At 34.2% G+C, this 15,582-nt stretch overlaps 1 long non-coding RNA gene across 1 annotated transcript; it reads left to right on the top strand.

The window, feature by feature from the left end:
- The first annotated feature begins 745 nt into the window (after nucleotides 1-745).
- LOC102670138 (uncharacterized) lies at nucleotides 746-15,034 on the top strand. The gene is made up of 3 exons (XR_005888592.1): nucleotides 746-932; nucleotides 2,594-2,663; nucleotides 14,343-15,034. It is a non-coding gene; the product is annotated as an uncharacterized lncRNA (long non-coding RNA).
- Nucleotides 15,035-15,582: the final 548 nt, after the last annotated feature.

Raw genomic sequence — 15,582 nt, 5'->3', positions numbered from 1 at the left:
AAAAATTTTATGAAATCCTACTATATTTATATTATCGTATTATCTTTAAATTTAAAGTAAATTAAAATATTTGTATATATTAATTTGATTTATTGAAAATATATGTTACAGTGACTTAATTTAAATAATTATAGTTATCTCATATATTTGTAGGATTTAAAAAAAATGATATTTTCATTATTTTTAAACAAATTTTTCAGAACAAAAATAAAAATATTTTCATGACATGAAAATTATATTTTAAGTCTTTAAATTTAGAGTTAATTATAATTCACATGTAATTTATTTTTATTACATTTGTCATTTTTTTACTATTTTTAACCTCATTTGTTAATTATGTGAATTTTTTGTTAATAAATTTAATAAAAAAATTATTTAGGAAAGAAGAAGAAGAATCTTTTTTTTTTGTTATAGAATGTTTTACCATCATTTTTTAATATTCGTGACATGAGTTATTTTATAAGAGAAAAATTTAAAAATTATTATTAGTCAAAATAAAATAAGATTGTAGAATCATTATACAAATATTATCTTATATTTTTATTCTTTATTTATTTTTTATAGTAATAATTAAATTTGAATACCACAAATATATCTAGGCTCGGGTATAAGTTTAAGAATATATTAAAAAATTACACTCCTTACGTAAGCAATCTTTTATTTAGCCTTTATTTTTGTTAACTTAAAATATTTTATTGTGTCTTAAATCTTAATCTATATCTGTCTAGGCACGGCACTGCACGAGTGGAGCCTAAAAAGCTTTATTATATTAACATTAAACAGAACAGGGACAAACTAGAAAGGGGGTTTGTTTCACTTCAGATTTGGTTAATTAGGGTTCCGTTGGCGCGAGCTAAGAACGAAGGAAGTCAAAGCAGTAAAACCCAATCAAAGACCCTCACTCTCAGCCCACTCTTCACGTAAGTGAAACAGTAAGTGTCACCAACACATATGTGCTTTGCATCTTGAATTGCTAATGCTATTTTATTGAGTTTTGATTTTGTTCTGACATGGTTGGGTCAGATAAACTAAACTAATTTGATATGACATGTTGGCAATTAGTGGCTTTTATCAGGTTTAGTGGTGTGTAGCTTTGGGTGCCTTTCATAAGTGGTGGGTTAGTGCAGGGGGATAGGGGTTTATTTTATTGCTACTGGTTGGAACATGATTAGTGGACTTTCTAAGGGTCCAGTGGAAGTTTTCTAAGCATTTCTGAAAGTTACAAGATATATATATATATATATATATATATATATATATATATATATATATATATATATATATATATATATATATATAATGAAATGGCCGGGCTAATTAATGTTTATAAAATACTCCTGGCCACTTGAAAGAAGCAATATTTTGACACCCAAAAGCATAGCACGAATGAGATATGCTACCACTGTTTTTATTTAAGTTTTCATTTAGGAGGAATAAGATAAAAGAATAACATGATTAATAAGACATGCATGAAGGATAAGTCTTGTAGTCATGGCATTGTCATCGCAAACAGACAACTAGAAGACCATTTATGGATATATTAATTGATTTTCCATGTGAAGTTAGTGGCATTTGAATTTGGAAATAATAGCCTAAACGGGGATGGGAGACTGCAGGAGGTGGCATTATTGTGATACAACCAAATGTGACTTTTTGATGATACTTCATAGCATAGGATCTCCATCATTCAATGTGGCCATAATTGGCAATTTGGATGAAGCACTTTCTACTCAAATAGAGAGGGAATTTTTTTCTTTCTTTTAATGCGCTATGTACTAAATTCCTAAGTGATTGGAGCATTTAGATTATTAGAGTATCTGATGTCTAATAGCGAAAGTATATAGTAAAGACTTTAGTTCTTACTTTAAAAAATGTCATACTAATGAAAACTGTTAATTGTTAAAAAAATGTTAAAGTTTTTTATTTAACAAAAATTAACTAGTGTGTTCGGAACTCAGTTAAGTTCAACTAATGGTTTAAGGTAAAAAAAAAAAAACTTTTGAGATAGAAGTAATTTTATTAAAGAATTAGAACTTTTATTTTTATTTATTAGATTAATATTAAAATGCCCAATATTTCTAACTTCAATCAAAACATGCACTAATTCATCTCTTACCCTCCTTTTATCTTTGTTGTTTCGTATAACGAGGTTTTTTATTTATAAGTCTCGAAATGGATTTCTAAAAGCACCCTTGGTATGGACATTATAAGTTTACACTATCATTGAAATACATTATACTGGTAATATAATGCATTTCGTAATATATATATTAATCATCATTAATATGATACATCTTATTATCAATATAAACTTAGTAATTATATTAATATATGAAAACTTTAGTGTCTTACTCTTATGATAAGTTTGGTTGGATGAAACAAAAAGTGAAAGAAGGAAAAATTTGAAATTGAAATTAAAAAAAATAAAAGAGAACAATTTTTTTTTTTTTGTTTTTAGATAACATATTTTAATTTACTAAAATGGATTGCAACTACCTTAAGGGAATAATTAACTGGTCAATATTGTTTTCAATACATTTTCATTGGCATAACTCAACATCAATATTTTAATGTTCCTCATATTCAACACTAGTGCTTTGAAAGGACTTGATGATACTTCACAACCTAAATCCAAGGTTGCTGATAGGTGGATTGTTGTTAAGGTACGTGATTTAAATGAAAGTTCTACTTATATATATATATATATATATATATATATATATATATATATATATATATATATATATATATATATATATATATATATATATATATATTATGTGTGTGTACACTAATTGTAGTTAACATTTAATTAATATCAAAATTTCATTATGTATTTAGTGTAATAGACAAAAAGGAATCACTAAATGTGGCTACTACGTGATGCACTGGATGTTAAATGTCAATAGTAGCACATTTGTTAACATCGGTTTTTTTTACAGAAAACCGATGTTAAATGTCAATAGTAACACATCGTTAACATTGGTTTTTTTACAAACAATCGATGTTAACTGTCAACATTAACAAATTCGTTAACATCGGTTTTTTAAAAAACCAATGTTAACTTATATAGTAACACATTCGTTAACATCGGTTTTTTTTACAGAAAATCGATGTTAACTAACCTTAACATCGGTTTTCTGAAAAAATCGATGTTAACTGTCAACATTAACACATTCGTTAACATCCATTTTTTTGTAAAAACCGATGTTAACTTTCAACATTAATATGCATTTTTTGGGTGTAATTCATATTAGCAACATCGGTTATTTATATAACCGATGTTGGTAATTTTACGTTAACATCGATTTTTAAAAAATTGATGTTAACGATAATACTATCAACGTCGGTACTTTCAACATATTTTCTAATAGTGTTCACAGGTAGTGGTTAAACATAGTTTGAGATGGCACTTGGGAGATAGAAGCAAGATTAATGTCTAGAACAATCCTTAGTTGAGAACTCTTGATAGTCCTTATATTCAAAGCCAACTTGTTGAGGGACTAGAGGACCTTAAGGTATGCAAAGTAATTGATCCAGATTCTAAGGTTTGGCACGCTAGAATTGTCAACCATTTTTTCAATGCCCGAGATACTAATATCATTCTCATGATGCCTATTCATCGTTCCTCCAATAAAGACAAGCTAATCTAGTCTTTGTCTAGAGATGGTAAATACTTCTTTAAGTTAGCTTACTACCACACTATGGAATCAATCATCAGTAACTTTCATCTAAAAGTTCAAGGAAACTAGAAATGCATATGGTTTCTGCACATTCCATATAAAATCAAGTCCTTCCTTTGGCACTTGTTGCGTGATTGCCTCCCTACTAGAAATCGATTAGTTACCAAAGGTGTTCCATGCCCCATTATTTTCCCTATGTGTAGAACTGATTTGGAGTCCAGTTGGCGTATTTTCTTCAGTTGTCATTAAGCATTGTCTATTTGGAATATATCAAATCATTGGGAGTCTGTCCAACCTATTTATTAGCAAAATCAGAAATTCACACATCCACCAAGTCGTACAAGTGTTGAGCTGTCTGCTAAGATGCTCTTTTGGGTAGTTGTTGTTTTGTCTCATTGAGGAAACATTCTGGTTTTATGTTTTGCTTTTTACCAATTATATTTGCTTTCATATTTGTTGTCATTTCCCTTTTAATCTTATCCTTAGCTATAGGCACAAAGAATGACTATATATATCCTCTCCTATATAATTATATAACTATGAACAGAAATGTGTTTTTCATACATCCCATTGTAGTTTTTGTCGTTTCTCTCTTTTTGATCCCTTATATCCAATCTTCTTTGATGGTATTAGAGCTCCCCTTGAGCTCTGCTGATACTGTCATTTTACAATGTCAGAAATTCATCCATTAGCACTAGACCAAAACCCCTCAAGCCCTTACTATATTCACCCAAGTAAGAGTCCTTTGTTTGTCATCGTTTCACCAATCTTAACAAGAAACAACTATTATTCCCGGTCTCGTTCTATATGCATGGCTCTCATATCCAAAAATGAGCTTGGATTCCTCGAAGGAATCATACTAGTTCCTGCTACTACGGATCCTTTCTATGTTGCTTGGCAGTGCAACAATACTCTCATTATGTCATGGCTATTGAACTCCATCTCATAAAGTGTCATCTATCTTGATTGTGCCATTGATATATGGAATGACTTGAAGGAATGTTTTTCTCATGGAAATCTTCTCCACATTGATGCACTTCAAGAAGAAGTTTATGGTCTAAAACAAGGAATACAAACCATGATAGAGTACTTCACCAAGCTTAAAACCTTGTGTGATGAGCTTGACCATTTTCTCCCTTTTGTTCCTTGTAGTTGTTTCACTAAAAGCTATCACCAACATGATTTTATTACTCAGTTCCTTAAGGGACTTGGTGATAAATTCTCTATTGTCAATAAAGTCTTTTCTATGGTGATTCAAAATGAAAGACAATGATTCTGATGCAAGATGATTAGTATAAACTGTAATTAGATTGCAGTTAGATGATAGTACGAGGCTGGGGAAGTTAGTTAGCAGTGCCATGTGTCATTAGGTAGTGGCTCTGAAGAGTAGTTAATTCGATTAGGTTTTCCAATTGGGAAGTTTGTTAGGAGGTAGTTAGTAACAACTTATATATATATATATATATATATATATATATATATAGCATGTTGATGTGAAGGCTCATTTTATGTTTTGAAATTTCCAATACCCTTGTAATTCTCTGTATCCTTCATTCTACATCAATAATATCATAATCTCTTCCTATTTGGGATTCTCTTCTTCATTTCTAGTTCTTCGATTTGATCATAAATCCTAGAACTATATCAATTGGTATCAACTTGGCACCTTCCAGACTCATCTTGAAATGGCAGAAAACACCAGAAACCAGTCCCTTCTTTGTGAAGCAGAAGAATGTTTGAGCTCGAAACTGGATGAGAGGTTCTTGTAGCTTGCGTGTTTGTTATGGAAAACGCTACGTGAAGACATGGATGAACTTCTGCAACAACAGGCAGCGGGGCATTCTCCTTCTTCCAGCATGGGAATTACGACACGTGGTGAGAAATCTTCTACCTATTCTTGTTATACACGTCTTGCAAGATTGGATTTCCCTAGGTTTAATGGCGATGGGATTAAGAATTGGTTGGTTCAATGTGAGATTTTTTTTTTGGTGGATAATACTCCAGAAGATTTCAAAGTTAGGTTGGTTGTGGTACATTTTGAGGGAAAAGCATTGCAATGGCACAATGCTTATGTTAGAACAGTGGGATTGGGAAATTTTCCTTCTTGGAAGGATTATTCCCAAATTTTATTGGATAGATTTATGTAAGTCTGTGAGGATCCTATGACTGAGTTGATGAGGTTAAGGAAGAAAGGATCCGTGACTGAATTTCATGAACAATTTGATACAATTGTATCAAAAGTTGAACTGGTTGAGGAACATCAATTGAGTTGTTTCTTGGGAGGGCTCAAACAGGATGTGCAAATGTTGGTGATGATGTTCCAGCCAGATTCAATTAGGAAGGCTTTTTCTTTAGCCTAAATGTATGAATCTGCTATTACTGCTAACCCCCAACAAAAACTATTTTATAAATCAGCCAAGACCAGTCACTTATCGGAACCACCCTTGTTGCCTACACCCCTTAAACTTGCTAAAACATCTAAGCCCAAAACACAAACTACAAGAAATCTTACACCTGCCTATTGAGTGAAAGGAGAGCAAAGGGGTTGTGTTATTTCTGTGATGAACCCTTTACACCAGAGCATAGTTTGACACACAAGAAATTGTAGATACATGTTATAGAGGTTGATGATAATTCAGATTCAGAGGTGGAAAATGTTGTGAGTGAGAAGTTGGTTGTCTCTTCAGCTAGTGAACCACTAATATCAGTAAATGCTCTAAATGGAACTACTAGTTTCAGAACAATGCGTGTCACTGGTTATTACAAGAAAAAACCCTTCATATCCTCATTGATAGTGGCAGTATGCATAACTTCTTGGATGCACATGTGCCCAAGAAACTAGGATGTAGAATTAAGGTGATTCCCTCTTTAAATGTTTGTGGCTGATGGAAATAAGGTATAGATTTTGAATGTGGTTAAGAGTTTTACATGGGTGATTCAGAATACCAGTTTTTCATCTTATATGATGTTATTGCCCCTAGGTTGTTGTGATTTAGTGCTTGCGGTGGAGTGGTTGGTAACTTTGGGTGACATTACTTGGAACTTTGATAAGCTAATTATTGAGTTTGTTACGCAAGGAAGGAGACATGTGTTGAGAGGGGCTTCTAATGCTAAGCTGAAAACAGTGAAGAAGCAACAATTGCACAAGGCACTTTCTTCTAGTGTGCACATTTCTATGTTGTAGTTGTGTGAGGGAGAATAAGACTTATTGTTGAATTCACTTATTACTCATGCACCTGCATCTGCTATGCCTACTAGTGTTGTGGAATTGCTATGCAGTTTTGATGATATTTTCCAGGAACCTACCAATCTACCTCCTGTTAGGCCTGCCCATGATCACAAGATTCCTCTAGTCTCAGGCATTGTTCCTATAAATAAAAGGCCATATAGATATGCTAAACACCAGAAAGACATCATTGATGGTCTGGTCAAGGAGTATTTGCACTCAGGCATAATACAAAACAGTAGTAGTCCCTATTCTAGCCCAGTTGTATTGGTGGGGAAGAAAGATGGAAGCTGGAGGCTTTGTGTGGAGTATAGGGAGTTGAATAAGGGTACAGTGAAGAATAGATTTCCAATTCCTCTTATGGATGTTCTTCTAGATGAGTTGCATGGTTCCAAGTGGTTCTCTAAGATAGACCTAAGATATGGCTACAATCAGGTGAGAATGAATGAAAATGATGTGCACAAAACAACATTTAAGACTCGTGCAGGTCACTTTGAATACCTGGTTATGCCCTTTGGTTTAACAAATGCACCAGCTACGTTTCAAGGTCTTATGAATGTTGTGTTTCAAGAATATTTGAGGAAGTTTCTGCTAGTATTTTTTGATGATATTCTCATCTATAGTAAGTCATTAGAAGATCATGTGTCTCACTTACATATTGTCTTTTCTACAATGAGGTCTAAATGCTATTTTGCTATAGTTAGAGTGGAATATCTGGGTCATTTCATTTCAGGTGAGGGTGTTGCAACTGATCCAGCAAAAGTTGAAACAGTTAAACAGTGGCCTCTTCCCCAATATTTGAAGCAGCTGAGGGGATTTCTTGGGCTTGTGGGGTACGATAGAAGGTTTGTGTTTTGATATGGGATTGTGGCAAAGCCTCTTAATGACATGCTTAAGAAGGAAAACTTCTGTTGGACTCAAGAAGCTAAGTTAGCCTTCCAGAAATTGAAGGATTTATTAGTCTCAACACCTATCCTTGCTCTACCCAATTTTGATAAGGAATTTGTAGTAGAAGCAGATGCCTCAGGTACGGGTATTGGAGTTGTCTTGATGCAAGACAATCATCCTATAGCCTTCATCAGCAAGAGCTTGAATGTGCAACAATAGTCCCTATCCACTTATGAGAAGGAATTGCTAGCTGTTGTTTTTGTAGTGCAGAAGTGGAGACATTATTTGTTACCTAAGAAGTTTGTAATCGGAACCGATCATAGGAGCCTCAAGTATATTTTGGATCAGAGGTTAGCTACAACATTCCAATAGAAATGGTTAGTAAAACTCATGGAATTTGATTTTTGCATAGAATACAAGCAGGGTCAAGAAAATTTGGTGGTTGATGCATTGTCTTAAGGAAGTTTAGTTGAGTGTAATGTTGTTTCTGTGATTCAACTTGAATCAGATATGCTTACTAGAATTAAAGCTTCTTGGCAGTCTGATCTAGATGTTCAAAAGCTAATTTCTGAGTTTCAAAGTGATTCAAACTCCCATAAACACTTTTCTTGGGAAATGGGGGAATTGAGGAGGAAATGAAGGTTAGTAATTGGTAAATATTTGGAATTAAGGAAAGATATTCTGAAGTGGTTACATTCTTTAGCTTGTGGAGGCCACTCTGGTAGAGATGCAATCTTGCAAAGGGTTAAGGCAGTTGTCTTTTTGAAAGGAATATCCAAGGATGTTAAGTTGTTCATTCATCAGTGCAGTACTTGTCAAAGGTGCAAATATGACTCTGCTGCATATCCTGGACTGCTGCAACCTTTACCTATACCTGAGTATGTATGGCAGCACATTACAATGGATTTCATTGAGGGACTTCCTGACTCAGGGGGCAAACAAGTTATTTTTGTGGTGGTGGATAGACTCAGTAAGGCTGCACACTTCATGGCTCTCCATCATCCTTATTCTACTGCTGATGTAGTTCAATGTTTCATGGACAATGTCTTTAAACTGCATGGGTTTCCTAACTCTATTACAAGTGACAAGGATCTTATCTTTGTTAGTTGGTTTTGGCAAGAGTTTATGGCTTACCAAGGTGTGCAAGTCTAATTGTCTACAATCTATAACCCACAAATAGATGGGTAGTCTGAAGTGGTTAATAGGTGCTTGGAAACTTACTTGAGATGTATGTGTTCTGACAATCCTAAACAATGGTCTAAATGGCTTCCCTTAGTTGAGTGGTGGTACAACACAACCTACCACAGTTCAATTAAAGTCAGGCCCTATGAAATAGTGTATGGGCAAGCCCCACCTGCCTACCTTCCCTATTTGCTTGGTGAATCTAAGGTTGAATTGGTTGATAGAAGTTTGCAGAAGAGGGAGGAAATGCTTAAATTGGTGAAGTTTCACATGAGGAGGGCTCAGGATAGGATGAAACAGCTAGCAGATAAGCATAGATCTGACCGGAAGTTGCAGATTGGAGATTTGGTTTATGTAAAGCTACATCCCTATAGACAGGTCTCTGTAGCTTTCAGAAGCAATGCTAAATTGGCCCCTAAATACTATGGTCCTTATCCTGTTCTAGATCAGATTGGTGTAGTGGCTTACAAGGTTCAACTTCCTCCTAATTCTTTGATCCACAATGTGTTCCATATCTCCCAACTCAAGAAGTTTATAGGGGAGGCATCAACATCTGTTAATTGTCCAAGTACTAATGAAGAAATTAGTCACAAGGAGCCTGAGGTTATACTCGATAGGATGACAGTAAATATAGGCAACAAGGCGATGACAAAGGTGCTCATCAAGTGGAAACATCAGCTTCCAGAGGATGTCACATGGGAATTTTACTATGATCTAAAGAAAAAGTTTCCAGAATTCAATCCTTGAGGTCAAGGATTTGCTTGAGAGGGAGGAATTGATGCATAATCATTAGTATAAGCTACAATTAGATTGCAGTTAGATGATAGTAGGAGGCTGAGGGAGTTAGTTAGCAGTGCCACGTGTCATTAGGTAATGGCTCTGAAGAGTTGTTAATTCTGTTAGGTTTTCCAATTGGGAAGTTTGTTAGGAGGTAGTTAGTAACAACTTGCTACATATATATATATATATATATATATATATATATATATATATATATATATATATATATATAGCAAGTTGATGTAAAGGCTTATTTTACGTTTTGAAATTTCCAATACCCTTGTAATTTTCTGTATTCTTCATTCTACATCAATAATATCATAATCTCTTCCTGTTTAGGATTCTCTTCTTCATTTCTAGTTCTTCAATTTGATCCTAAATCCTAGAACTATATCAGATTCGTCACTCCCTGAGAAGAACCAAACAGCTATGCCAATTTTGTTGATAAACTCCAAAAATTTTCTTAGAATCGAGGAGGAGGATCGTACAAAAGCAACAAAACCAACCAACCCAAGATGCTGGAAGGAACAACAAGATGTGCACGTACTATGGTGGTAGCAACCACATCATCAATGATTGTTATGTCAAGCATGGATACCCTTCGGGTCATCCACGCTATCCGAGCAGGCCCCAATTCCATAACCGTGCAGCAGGAGCAGTCAATAGTGCCAAAGGAGAAGAAGAAATGAGCAACACGAAGGAATAAACTCAACATGGAGTAGGTTTTCATTTCACACCATCCCAACAACAAAGATTAATGGCCCTCCTTGACTAATAACAGCCCAGTCACGCCAATCTATCCCGTGTCTCTAAAATTGGGCCAAACAATTGTTTGAGCTCACACTTTGGTAACCATCATGTTTTAAATTCTTTTACCAAGGAACCTATTAATTCTTTCACTACAAATATTTTTGACAGTACTCCTTGGAATTATAGATTCAGGGGAAACCAATCACATTTCCTTTTCTTTAAGTTATTTTCAAAATTATTTTGAAATGAAACACATCCATATTAGATTACCTAATGGGAATTCTATTGTTTCTCACTACTCGGGCACCATTCATTTTTCTTCAACATCTATTATTTACAATGTTCTTTTTTTTTACCTAATTTCAAATTTAATCTCATTTCCATTTCTAAACTTATTTCCACTTTGCCTTATACACTCATTTTTTGTTATAATTTGTGCAAAATCTAGGAGATGAACTCGTTGAAGATGAATGGTTTTGGTAAGCTGCAAGAAGGCCTCTATCACTTGAAAATCAGCAAAGACCACTCATTCAAACTATCTAAGTCTTCCTTTGTCAACAACTCCATTTCCACTACCATTAATGATTCTAATATTTGGCATTTTAGATTAGGGCATTTGTCTAGAAATAGGTTGAATATTTTACATAAAAAATTTCCTTTTATTTCTAAGTCCATCAATGAAAATTGTGACAATTGTCATTTGTCCAAACAAAGAAAATTGCCTTATTCATGAAGTATTAGTAGAGCCTCTAAAATTTTTGAATTAACTCACATGGATATTTGGGGACGTTTTCCTAAAACATCTGTAGATGGTCATAAATATTTTCTAACCATTCTTTATGATTATAGTCGCTACACATGGATTGTTTTATTAAAGTCAAAAGGAGAAGTCCAATTGCATGTTAAAAATTTCATACACATGATTGAGAACCAATTTGAAGCAAAAGTTAAAGTTATACACTTTGATAATGGTCCCAATTTTTTTCTAAAAGACTTTCTTTCTTCAAAAGGGATTCTACACCAAACGAGTTGTGTTGCAACACCCCAACAAAATGGGAGAGTTGAAAGAAAGCACTAACACATACTCTATGTGGCAAGAGCCCTAATTTTCCAATCTCACATTTGTTGTCAGTTTTGGTCTTATGCTATCAAGCATGTTGTCCATTTGATCAATTGAGTTCCTTCTCCAACCAATTGGAATAAAACACCATTTGAGATTTTATATGTACAAATTCCAGATTTTCAAACACTTAAAGTTTTCGGTTGTATGGCCTATGCATCCACTTATGTTGCTAATCGCCACAAATTCGATCCACAATCTATACGTGGAGCATTTTTGGGGTTTCAAAATGGCACAAAAGGCTATGTTTTTTAGACTTAAACAAGAAGGAAGTTTTTGTTTCTAGAAATGTTCTTTTCTATGAATCTATCTTGCCATTTATTAATCAACCAACTTCACCTGACAAATTACTTTCCACACCACCCATTGTCCCAAATAGAACAACTATTGACAATAATCATTTTTCCATTGGGGCCTTACCAACTGAGCCCAACAATCACCCACCACAATCTATACCTAATAAACCCAATCAGATATCCCTTCAACCCGAAACCAGCAAAGTTGGATCACCATCTTCTGCTTCATCTTCCTCGCCTGAGTCCATTTCATCCCCTGCTCCACACGTCCAACCCAAACCTCATCATGTCCAACCTCAACCTCTTCTTTGTCGATTAATTTGACCTCGTTGACAACCCGTTAACTTAGCTAATTTCCATTGCAGCATGCTCACACAATCATCTTAGAAGTTTTTATATCTGCTCAATTCTATCATCTTAATCTCATGTTTCTGCATCCCGACATCATTTTCTCATGTCATTGTCTTTTGAGACTGAGCCCACAAGCTGCCAAAAGGCTCTTCAGTTCAAATGTTGGAGGGATGCCATGCAATTTGAGATGGAGGCGCTGATGTTAAATAAAACCTGGGACATTATTGAGACTCCACCACATGTTCAACCTATTGGCTGTAAATGGGTGTACAAGATTAAGAGATGACCTGATGGGAGCATCGAGTGATACAAGGCTCGTCTCGTTGCTAAAGGCTTATCTCGTTGCTAAAGGCTTATCTCGAACAGAGGGTATCAATTATTTTGAAACCTTCTCCCCCGTGGTGAAAATGGCAACCGTTAGCACCATCCTTGCTCTAGCTTCCATAAATCAGTGGCATCTTCATCAATTAGATGTTTGTAATGCTTTCCTCCATAGTGATCTCAGAGGATGTTTATATGGTGATTCCTCCTGGTTTTGATAACAATCACTCATCCCACAGTTGCAAACTTTGGAAGTCTTTTTACGATCTAAAACAAGCTAGCAGAGTTTCGTATGAAGAGATATCTCTATTGATTCTGTCTTGTGGTTACAAACAAGCCAACTTTGATCATAGTTTATTTGTGAAACATAAGGATAAAAAATCTAACTGCTCTTATTGTTTATGTGGACGACATTGTTTTGACTAGCAATTGTGCTTAAGAGTTATCCAACATCAAACAATTTCTTCACTCTAATTTTCGCATCAAGGGCCTCGGCCTGCTCAAGTATTTCCTTGGTCTCGAAGTGGCTCATTTGGCTCATGGTATTTCTTTTTGCCAACATTGTTTAGACTTGTTAACTGATGTTGTTCTTGTTGGATCAAGACCATCATCTATTCCAATGGATAGTTAACTTCGACTCAACCACAGTTCTGGGGAAGAACATGTTGATCCCCTTCCTTATAGACTATTGGTTGGACATCTAATCTATCTCACAAATACCCGACCTAACATTGCCTATGCTACTCAACAATCGAGGCAATTCTTGTCTAAGCCTACTCAAGTTCATTATCGGGCTGCTCTCAAAGTGCTTCACTACTTAAAGGGGTGTCTTAGAAATGGTTTATTTTCCAAATGCAATTCCTACATTCAGATTCAATGTTTCAACGATGAGGATTGGGCTACTTACATTGACTTTTGACAGTCCATCACTAGTTATTTTTTCTTCCTTGGCCATTTGTTAGTGTCTTGGAAAACCAAGAAGCAAGAGATGGTATCTCGATCGTCTTCTGAAGCTGAACATCGTGCACTCGCCTCCACTACATTTGAGTTGCAATGAATCATTTATCTGTTACAAGATCTCCATATTTCTTGTGATCGTCTTGTTGTATTATACTGTGATAATCAAAGTGCCTTACATATTGCGACTAATCATGTTTTGCATGAGAGAACTAAACATCTTGACATTAACTGCCACATTGTTAGGGAGAAATCTCACTTAGCAAGGTCTCATGAGGCTACTTCATGTTCCATCTTCTAACCAATTGACTGATATGTTTACCAAACCACCTCCTCTTGCTCTCTTCACCAAGACCTTTCCAAACTAAAGCTTATGGACATCTTTGAACCTCTAGTTTGCCGCGGGGGTATTAGCAAAATCAGAAATTCACACATCCACTAAGTCGTACAAGTGTTGAGCTGTCTCCTAAGATGCTCTTTTGACTAGCTGTTGTTTTGTCTAATTAAGAACACATTTTAGTTTTCTGTTTTGCTTTTTTACCAAATTGTCTTTGCTGTCATTTCCCTTTTAATCTTATCCTTAGTTATAGGCACAAAGAGTGGTTATATATATATATATATATATATATATATATATATATATATATATATATATATATATTCTTTCCTCTGTAATTATACGACTATGAATGAAATGTGTTTTTCATACATCCCGTTATAGTCTGTGTCGTTTCTCTCTTTTTCATCCCTTATATCCAATCTTATTTGACATTTGTAATGTATTCCAGCAATTCCAGCGAGTGTGTCTTCTCCTCTTTGGAAAAATTACCTGAAAACTAGCAGGTAGATTTCATCTCTGTTCTTTAGAGCCTTTGGTTTCATCGCAACGAAATTTGATTACTCAATGGAGATCTTTGCAGCAGCATAGGCCAGTAGATTTATCTACTCGTGAGCCTCATAACCTACCACTTGGCGTTTTGATCATTGGTCCAAGCCAGCTGATGACACTTTGAAGTGCAACATATATGCTTCTGTCTACACAGTTACAAAGGAGTATGGCAAGGGGGAAATAATTTGTAACTCTGATGGTGCCTTTATAGCTTCTCGAATCTCTCTTAGGTCTGGTTCCATTTTTGCAGTAGAGTCTGAGGCCACAACAATCCTGGAAGCCATCTTATGAGCACTGGAATCAGGATACACTAGCATCACGTTTGAAACTGACTGCAAACAGATTCACGACTTGCTTCAATCTTGCAACAACATGGAATCTGAGATCAGCTGCATTTTACGTGCATGTAATAGCAACATCCGCTTAATCAACAACTCGTGTGTGAATTTTATCCGTAGACAAGCAAGCCAAGTCGTTCATACTCTTTTTAGGGTGTCTAGGTTCTCTGCTAGTCTGCAAATTTTTTATTATGCTCCTCCTTGTATTAATGCTTTGCTTTTGAATGACATGAGATAAGCATTCTACTGTACACAAAATTATTATAGAAACATTATTTTGTTTTGACTTTTATTATTTATAAATTAAAAAATAAAAATAGTGAAATTAGAAAAATTATCATTTTAATTTTTTAATATAATATTAATTATATTTTTCACTTATATCCCTTATAAGATTAATGATATAGGCTAAAAAATGAATTAATGATGATAAAGTTCATTTTATAAAATTATTATTATTTTTATCTATTTTTTTTCTCTATATAAAATAATGACAAGTATAATGGAACACATAGCAGTATTTATCTTATTATGGAAAGGTCTCTCAGGAAATTAATAATGATATTATTTTTTTAAAAAAAAATATTATTATAAGATTATTTATCTCTTCAGTTTACAAATTTTCAAATTAAAAAAAGAATTGGTGGGTGTAATATTAAAAAAAATTATTACTATAAATAATTAGACAAAAAATTAATTGTTACCCATATACATAGTAGATTCATGATTTTGCCAAACGTTTTTTTTTTTTTTTGAAGAAATAAAAATATTTACACTAGGATCTTTTTCTTAAGATCTCAA

Source organism: Glycine max, chromosome 15 (assembly GCF_000004515.6).
Source record: "Glycine max cultivar Williams 82 chromosome 15, Glycine_max_v4.0, whole genome shotgun sequence".
In the NCBI taxonomy this organism is placed as follows: Eukaryota; Viridiplantae; Streptophyta; class Magnoliopsida; order Fabales; family Fabaceae; genus Glycine; species Glycine max.
The sequence above is the reverse complement of the archived record's forward strand: the minus strand, read 5'-3'. Positions and strand labels throughout refer to the sequence as shown.